General features: G+C 35.7%; 1 pseudogene; it reads right to left on the bottom strand.

Moving 5' to 3' along the window:
* Nucleotides 1-503: 503 nt before the first annotated feature.
* On the bottom strand, nucleotides 504-9,250 carry LOC148584510 (uncharacterized; annotated as a pseudogene).
* Nucleotides 9,251-9,782: the final 532 nt, after the last annotated feature.

The following is a 9,782-nucleotide window of genomic DNA, read 5'->3' as shown; positions in this document are numbered from 1 at the left end:
CATCCTCATCTACGTGAATGATATAATCATTACTGGTCCAAATACAAAACTCATAGCCCGTCTTATTGGTAAGCTCCAAGGTGATTTCCCAATCAAGGATTTGGGCACTCTTAATTACTTCTGAGGTGTGGAAGTAACCCCTGATGCACGTGGACTTTTTCTCTCCCAATGAAGGTACATTTTGGACCTCCTCAAGAATTCTAATATGCTATCTGCTAAGATAGTGACATCCCCTATGTCTTCTTCCAAGACCTTGTCCCGCTTTGATGGCGAAGCATTTGAAGATCCCTCGTTATATCAGAGTATTGTTGGTTCCAGGGACGGATTCAGAAAGTTTGATAGGTGGGGACCGAGGTATAAATTCAAAATACATAAAGTAACATATAAAAAAAAAAAAAAAAAAATTAGCTTCAATTCAGTTTTAACAAAAAATAAACATATGAAGAAAAAGATACATAAATAGTTGTGTCATAAAACATTTCAAATTTTAGCTCAAACACCTATCAAAATGGAACCCTTTGTGTTTGCATATCTCGAAAATCATCTATGATTGAATCTGCACTAAGTGTCGCAGCAATTTCTTTTTCGATGTACAACATTAGAGAATCCGTCAGAAACTCATATTCAATTTTGTTGCGAAGCCTAGTTTTGATAATATTCATGGCTGAAAATGCTCGTTTTGTAGTTGCGGTAGAAACGGGAAGAGTAAGCAGAAGCACAACAACTCGAAAAACAAGTTGGTAGATAGTTGATTTTCCGGTTCTAACCAACCATTGGCACAATTCGGAAATATTTAACAATCCTTGGAAACTTGAATCTTGAACTATATTATGCTCATAATGGTGAAGTTCTATTTCCAACTGTTCTTTTTCAAGATCGGTAAAGTCTTGCAGATAAAACTTATTTACCAACTGACAAATATCATCAATTCTAAAAGACTCACACGCAGCTCGAGGATCAAGTGCCGTGCCTAGAATAAGCAACTCCACTGCATGCTCACTAAACCGGTGATTTCATTCTTGCAATTGAGAATCTATTGCAGCACAAAAAATATCTACACGATAATGATGCTCAATTGTAAAGTTAGCTTGTTGATTGCGAGCTCGACCTCTTCTCTCAACATAACCGGCATTCATATCTGAAACATCTATGTTGCGTTTATTGCAAAACAACTTCACTTTGGTAAGTAAAACTTCCCATTTATCATCTCTATATTGTTGGATACACCTTTTAGTGGATGAAACAAGATGCATGGCACTTAAATGTCTTGAGATTTGGATTGCAATGCTTGACATAGATGATCGGTGATCTGCATAGTTTCTTTCATGAGATGTAAGATGAATACATATTCAAGTGAAGTCATTACCTGATGAACTGAATCAGCTTCTGCTCATTGGAAAGAAGAAGTTCCCACATCAATGATTTTAACAATAACTTCACAAGCTGGACTATAAATTTTGATCAAGTTAGAAACTGATCTCAAGTGAGAACTCCAACGTGTATCTCCAGGTTGTTGTAGCGTACTAATTTGATTAAGTACCCTTCCACTCTCAATCTCATCAATTGCAATCATGTAAGCATTTTCAGCTGCTTGGGCAACCTGCAATTCTTCATACCGATTGCATGAGGCACAAACAAAATTGACAACAACATTCAATTTGGTAAAAAATTGATTAACAGAAATGACTTCTTTTGATGCTGCCACTAATGCCAATTGCAAACGATGTGTGAAACAATGAATGTAGTAGGCATATGGACAATCATTTGAAACCAAAGCTTGCAACCCATTCCACCCCCCTCGCATATTACTTGCGCCATCATATCCCTGCCCTCGAATATTTTGAATGTCTAGTTGATGTTTAGACAATACAGAATATATACCTTTTTTTTAAGGTTAATGCCGCAGTATCAGAGACATGAACAAGCCCAAAAAAGCATTCTCGGACAAAGCCATTCTTACCAACAAATCTTAAAACTATAGCCATTTGCTCCTTCATTGACTCATCACGAGCTTCATCAACAATTACGTAAAACTTTGCATCACCAATTTCATTACGAATTATTTCCTTTACTTTCGTTGAAAAAACATGTAAAATTTGTTTTTGTACCGTTGGTGACGTGTAAGTGGCATTTTTGGGAGCTTTAGCGATCACTTCAGCAAGCTGTTCATTATATGAAATCGTTAAACCCAATATCTCAAGGAAATTTCCACGATTTGTAGAACTCACACTTTCATCCCGACCTCTAAAAGCAACACCTTGAAATGCAAGCACTCGAACAACATCAATTAAGGCTTTCAACTACAATCGATTGTTTGCAATTTGTTCAGAAGTGAGCTTTTCAAACACATTCTGTATATGTTGAGATTGGTTCTTCAAATCTTCATATGACTTCTCAGCAACTCTGTGAAATGAAGTAGGATCTTTTCCTATATGATTGAGAAAAGCACAATCTTTTCCATTTCTAACTTTCTTCCAATTCCTGAATCCATCTATAGTGAATACACGTTGTGTAAAATGCCCAGATGGCTTATTAAAGAGAAAACAAGGTAGACAAAAGGCTGCATCTTTCTAATGTGAATATTCAAGCCTTGAATGAAATAGATTGTACCACGAAGGTTGAAAGCTACGAAGATGACTTTCTTTTCCAGATTTCGGGTAATTTAAGATCGGAGGTCGATACGGACCAGCATTAATGTAAGCTCTTCGAATTTCAGCTCAGTGATTAACATCATATTCCCATATCTGACGACGCAATCCAGGATCAAACTCCAATGAACTAATATCAAATTCATTGCCATCAACTCTCCGAAGTCTTTTAGAAGAATTTTCAGAAATTGGGATATCAGAAGTTGGCGATGATGTATCACCAATGTTGACATTTGAAGTTTGTGCATTTTTTTCGTTTGAAAAAGTCAAGTATTGTATTTGACTTTTCCATCATCTATAAACAAAATTGGGAGAAAGCATAAATAAATAATATCAGAAATTGATGGCTCTAGTTGGCCGAGCATGTGCGCAAATTGGCTAACCAGGAAATACAAATGAATCATTGGATGGGGAAGTAAATCATTCGAGGAATAATTAACCCTATCAAACAAATAATATACGCATGTGTTACATTATTACATTTCCGTACATACATAAAGAAAATAACAAAAAAAAAAAAAAAATCAAAGAAATTCCCAAAATTCGGACTTAAGTAAACCAACCCAAAGTCTCACAATTCACAACTCTTCACAATTTCTTGCTCTTTTTTTTTTTTTTTGATAAATAAGCACCTTCATTAAAAGCAAGACAAACCAAATACAAAGTATCACCGAATACAAGCCCTTCAAAAGGTCTAAAACAAAGCCTCACAGAGGCTGAACACCAACAAAACAAATCACAAAGCTGCAAAACATACTAGCAGTAGAACAAAACAACGAAATCGTGAACAGAAAACCAACTAAACCAGAGGAGACCAACCAGTAACTATAGAACCAATATTAAGAAAGCAAAAGCAAGTCTGCTGGTATATTCCATAAAGAGCAAAGCACAAGGTTTTCCCCACGATTATAATCCCACGATTGTAATTATAATCCCACGATTATATAACGAAATTTAAAAGAAAATTATAAGAATTTTACCTCCCGCAGCAGTGCTCTCTTTCTCAATTTGAAACTCTCTCTCTCTCTCTCTCAAATTCTCAATCTCTGTATCTTGACTAGGGGACGAAGTGAGGAACTGAGGAAGAGAAGGGGGTATCGAGTGCCTATTTTGTTGAGGGATGGGGCGCCTATTTTTTGGGGGGTTATTTTTTTGCCTTTTTTTTTGGCTATTTTTTTGGGGATCGGGCACCTATTTTTTTGTTTTTTTTTGGGGGGGGGGGGGGGGGGGAGGGGGGGAACCGTATAGATTTTTTTTTTCTTCAGCCTTTTTTATTTTTTTTGTTTTTTCAGGAAATGGGGGGGGGGGGGGGGACCATGGCCCCAGCCGGTCCCGCCCCTCCTCCGTCTCTGGTTGGTTCCTTACAATATCTCTCACTCACTTGCCCAGACATCTCTTTTGCAGTCAATAAAGTTTGACAATTTCTCCAACGGCCAACAATCCCACACTGGACTGCTGTAAAGCGAATATTGAGGTATTTGAAACATACTTTGTTCTATGGGTTACTTATTCGCAAAAACTCAGTCTCGCAATTACATGCTTACTCTGATGCCAATTGGGCTGGCTGCCCCGATGATCGCCGTTCTATTGGTGGCTATTGCATTTTTATTGGGAGTAATCTTATATCTTGGAGCTCTCGTAAACAAGCCACTGTCTCACGTTCAAGCACCGAAGCCGAATACTGCTCACTTGCCAATACAACGGCTGAAATTCAGTGGCTCCAGTCCCTTTTCAAAGAACTTGGTATATTCCTATCTGCACCTCCCATCCTATGGTGTGACAATCTTGGCGCAACCTACCTAACAACCAATCCCATGTTTCACGCCCATACCAAACATATCGAAATAGATTTTCATTTTGTTTGTGATAAGGTTGCTGCAAAATCCTTGATGGTCCGATTTATTTCTACAAAAGATCAAAAAGCTGATATCTTTACTAAACCTTTGGTCTCTACACGCTTCGATGTTCTCCGTAGCAATCTCAACATCACTGAAATTCCGCTTCAATTGAGGGAGCATATTAAGACATTAGAAGATATTGTGCTACAATCCGCTCCTACACTCACGATCACATCTATCAAGGAGGACTCAACAAGAAAACATACAGCTGGAAGGAAATATCCAGCTCAAGTTATTGCGCCAGAAGCTTCTAAACATTATACAAGGAAACACGCAGCTGGAGATTCATGCCAAGAGTCAAATACACCTTCATAAGGAAAACATTAAAAGACAAAACGCTCCAGCAATTAACATGACACTTCTGTAATAAATTAGATTGTCAATCAGTAGAAATTTCCTTGTAAAAGTCACTCTCGTGGCTTGTATATAATGTACCACATACATTGGTTTTAAATCAACAAAGTGAGAAGATTATCGCAAAGAGAATTGTTTGTCATTATAGGTAGTATTCATGACATTCTTTTTTTAGAGCAATCTGCTCTTGTTGTTTAGAGTTTTATACTCTAGATTTTGTTTGGAATGAATAAAGTTGATCATTTACTCAAAAAAAAAAAAAAAAGAAAAAAAGCCATAAGACTACGTTTGCTCTTATTTCACTTGATGATTTTTCAATACAAATGGTCCCTACTTATAAAGATGTGGAGATAATATAAAATGATATGGTTGATAAAATCAAATTAAACTTGGAGGTATCTAATTTGATTTTATCAATTAAATCAATGCTAATATATTCTCATGATATTAAATTTTACACAATAGAATTTACTGTTAACTTTAAACATATAATTAAAAGAGATAAAACATCAAGAAGAGAAAAAGATTCACAAAATAATAAAAAGCAATGAAACACTATCACTAAAGACTATAAACTAGTCAATATTTTCACAAAATGACAAAAGTAATCAAACACAAACCAGCAATCACGTGGGAGAAAAGGATCGATATTAAGCAAAGATGATTTTTGCCTTTTTTTTTTTTTTTTTTTAATTCAATGCGAAAACATACTATAATGAAAGATTCTTGATCTAGATGGAAAAGAGAATGGGAGATTCTAATTTTTTTTTTTTTGCCTTCTTTGTTTTTTCTAAGCTGATCGCAGCTTACAAAAGATGATCGCAGCGCTTCTTTAGTTCCTTTGTTTGCTCCCATGCATGTTTTTTTTTTTTTTATTTTGTATTTTATTTCATAATTGTAAGCTAAAACTTGTGGCGCCCTTGCAAATAAATGGTTTTCAAGTTTCAAAATGGAGAAATGTTATTTTTCTATTTCACATTCAGCTTCATTCATATTTTAAAAAAAAATGTAAAACGTACATGCACTACAAGAATTTAGGTCTTTAGGGGCGACTCTAAGTCGACCCTAAAAGTCCTAAAGTGGACGTTGTTACCAACAGCGTCGACTTTTGGACCCTAAAAGTGTCGACGCTAATAGTCCGACCCTAATGCTCATACGTGTGATCATCAGCGTCCACTTTAAGTCGACCCTAATAATAACTTTTAGCGTCCACTTTATCGACCCTAAAAGTCACATTTTTTGACCCTAAAAGTGATGTAAAAGAAAGTCATAGTCGACGCTAATGGTTAACCATTAGCGTCGACTTACGGTGGACGCTAATAGTTAACTATTAGCGTCCACAAAGTGGACCCTAATGGTCCTAAAAAAATTTTAAAAAAAAATTAACTATCAGCGTCCAAATAAAAGTGGACGCTAATAGTTAACCATTAGCGTCCATAAAGTGGACCCTAATGGTCCTAAAAAATAAAAATAAAAAATTATCTATCAGCGTCCACTTAGGGTCAACCCTAATGATTACTTTTAGCGTCCACTTTATGGACCCTAAAAGTCACAATTTTTTGACCCTAAAGGTGATGTAAAAGGAAGCCATAGTCGACGCTAATGGTTAACTATTAGCGTCGACTTAAAGTGGACGCTAATAGTTAACCATTAGCGTCCACAAAGTGGACCCTAATGGTCCTAAAAATAAAAAATAAAAAATTATCTATCAGCGTCCACTTAGGGTCGACCCTAATGATTACTTTTAGCGTCCACTTTATGGACCCTAAAAGTGATGTAAAAGGAAGCCATAGTCGACGCTAATGGTCCTAAAATTTTTTTAAAAAAAATAATATGCGATCGATGGCACAATCGTGTGCGATCGATCGCAGTACCAGAAGGTGTTCGAGAAGATGTTCAAGATTTTGCGATCGATCGCACAATCGTGTGCGATCAATCGTAGTACCAGAAGGTGTTTGAGATGTTGCGATCGATCGCACACGATTGTGCTATCGATCGCAGACCCAGACCCAGGCCAGGGAACCAAATTACTTACATATATATGCAAACCAGTTTCATTTCTGAATTTAAGATCAAATTTCATACAAATTTATTAAATTTAGTTATCAAGAATCTCACCATAACTAACTACTGAAACTAGAGGAAATTATTAATTGAATGACGAACCCGCTCCAAACTATCTAATAACTGAGATGCAAAAGAAACTATTTTCTGCCAAGAGGTTTAGTAGATTCAATCCTCCAACTTGCAATTAATATAAGTAAATGAGCACTATGACCCTTATTCAAATCTATAAAAATGCATTCAAGACAAAGCAGTGACAAGTATTAAGAAAAAAACAAAAGAAATATTAAACCAGGTCATACCCTGATCATTAGTTCATGCAAATCAATTACATTAAAATAAAGCGCAATAGATTATACAAGAAAGGTGAAAATAGTGCTTAATTTTAAAAATTAGCTTGCATGAAAAGAAGAATATTCACTGCTTATGCAAGGAAAGGAAAAGGTAGTCACATACAGAACTGTTGGTATAATTGCCATAATACTCATAAATTACAGAAAGCTTTGATTTTTACAGATTGTAGTTATAAATCAATCTAACAGTAATGGACGCTACCAACCCAGTTTGTAATGTAGAGAGCCTCCACCATCTCAACTGATCTGTTATGTACTACAGCAGCCACCTGGATATGCACAGAAGTCAAATAATAGAAAAGAGACCAAAAACAAAACTGGAGCACGTTATAAATTGTCTCATTAGAACAGAAAATTTTATTGTAAACAGTATTACAGGGAGAAAGCATGAAAAATGTTTGCATATGTATGCATAACCAAATTAGATATGAAGTTACACCACAAAAATTAGAAGCTGCTTATATAATGAAAGACAACCGATTATGGCTAATTAAGTAAATCCCAAAAGAGTAAATAAAACACAACGTCAAATAAAGGCATACCTTCTTCCAGTCTTTTCCATATTTCCGATAGGCTTCATAAAAATGCTCAAGCTCCTCCTTGCTCCATTGAGGTCCTAACTTATCATAATATTTCCTTTTCTGTGCATAAAATACAGCAGCCAAAATATTTTTTTTAAAAAATATCTACACTTTGAAGCTTTAAAGTCAACTCAACTTAGCCTTAATCTCTGTATACTGGGTTGGTTTATGGACCTCAATAACAAATTATGTTTGCCCACATAAATACATTCCCATGCAAACAAGAGGCTCAATTGATGATCCTATATATTTTGTTGTTCTATCCTATCTGAAATTATCCTTTCTATTGCCACAAAGATTGACTGTGTCCAATACAAGCTAGAGGCCATCATTTTGAAGATCCTATCAGATACTTCAAAATTTCATAAAAGGCCCACACTACATTCTACCCTCCATAAAAACTGACCAACAAAGGTTTATTAAACTTGGTTAACAAGTGTAACCAAACCAAGACATAGAGAGTCAAAGCACAACAAAGAAGAATAATGGTTACAAATAAATGAACAAATAACGAGTTAGATAGGTATTAATTAAGTTATAGGAAAAGTAGAGGAAAAAAAAACTTGTTTAGAATCGAAGAGAACATGTTTATTGATTTGGAATGTGCATCAATTCCTAGTCCTAAGTTGAATGTCAAAGCATACTTGATCACCTAATCCATATTGAAAAAGGATCTCTCTGCCCAAATTGTTTCCTTCTACTGAAAAATAATGAAAGAAAAATGATTGTTTTGGATAACCAAAGCTAACATACCAGCTCAAATTGGCTTGAAATGCAATGCTCAAACTCCTCCACAACCTTACTTAGCACAGATTCAACCAGATTTCCCTCCCTGAAATGTAACAAATTTATTTTGAATTACTATACAAATTTCTATCCGTAAACCATATATGTTCTATCCTCAACATCTGATGTATGTGAAAAATGGGCTAAAAGTAACAGAAATTTTTATTTTAATGAAAAACAGAGATACTAAAGACCCTAATTCTTTGAGAATCCTGACATACTTGTTCCAGATCAGACGCCTCAAACGTAGGAATTCCCATTTCCTGCACAGCCACCAGGAAATTCCTCACATTCTCAAAGTACTGAAATGCAGACAATGCGGCCCCATCAAGAACCAGAGCAGAATCACATGGACTTTCCACCACCTAAAAAGAAATCAAACTATTGCTTAAACATCCCAAATTGAAAAAACAAAAAAGACACAGAATTTAAATGAAGATAAGGATGAGGAAAAAGCTAACCTTGGGCACAGCTCCAGAGTAAACCTTATTGAGCACATTGCAGAGAATGATCCCACTTCTCAATCCCAGCCTGAACTCCTCCTTCGCCCCCACTACTCCCACCATCTTCCTCAGCCACCCCGCCGCTATCAATCACCAAAACAAAACAAACCCATCAACCACTCTCTCCCATTCATTCACCACAACTAACACATCTTATACCTCTTTATCCTATAATTATGAAAATGATATAATATAAAGGGCAAACATATAATGAATAATGACTTAAAACTACAAAACGACACCTATCATTGGAAACAGAAGCCAAAAACCACAAATATTGGCAAACTACTATGCATTAACACTACTTCACCACATCAGACAACAATCTTCAAACTAATCTAAATGCTCACAAGTGACATAACTCAAAATGACTAACCTCATCAAAATCATCAAAAATGTGTGAGAACTGCCCCATGAACCAAACCTGCCAAGGGAGAAAACTATTAAATAAATGTTTTACAATCTATGGCCAGGAAAATTTCAAAACCCAAAATAAAATACTTATCTGCATCCTCTTCCTTGCCAATTCATCCTTATAAGCAATTTGAGTAATCTACCACAATGAACCAATATATAATATCAAAGACAATAAGAA

This window comes from Corylus avellana, chromosome 7 (genome assembly GCF_965113065.1).
Source record: "Corylus avellana chromosome 7, dhCorAvel1.hap1.2, whole genome shotgun sequence".
In the NCBI taxonomy this organism is placed as follows: Eukaryota; Viridiplantae; Streptophyta; class Magnoliopsida; order Fagales; family Betulaceae; genus Corylus; species Corylus avellana.
Note: the sequence above shows the minus strand (reverse complement) of the source record. Positions and strands in the feature narration are given on the sequence as shown.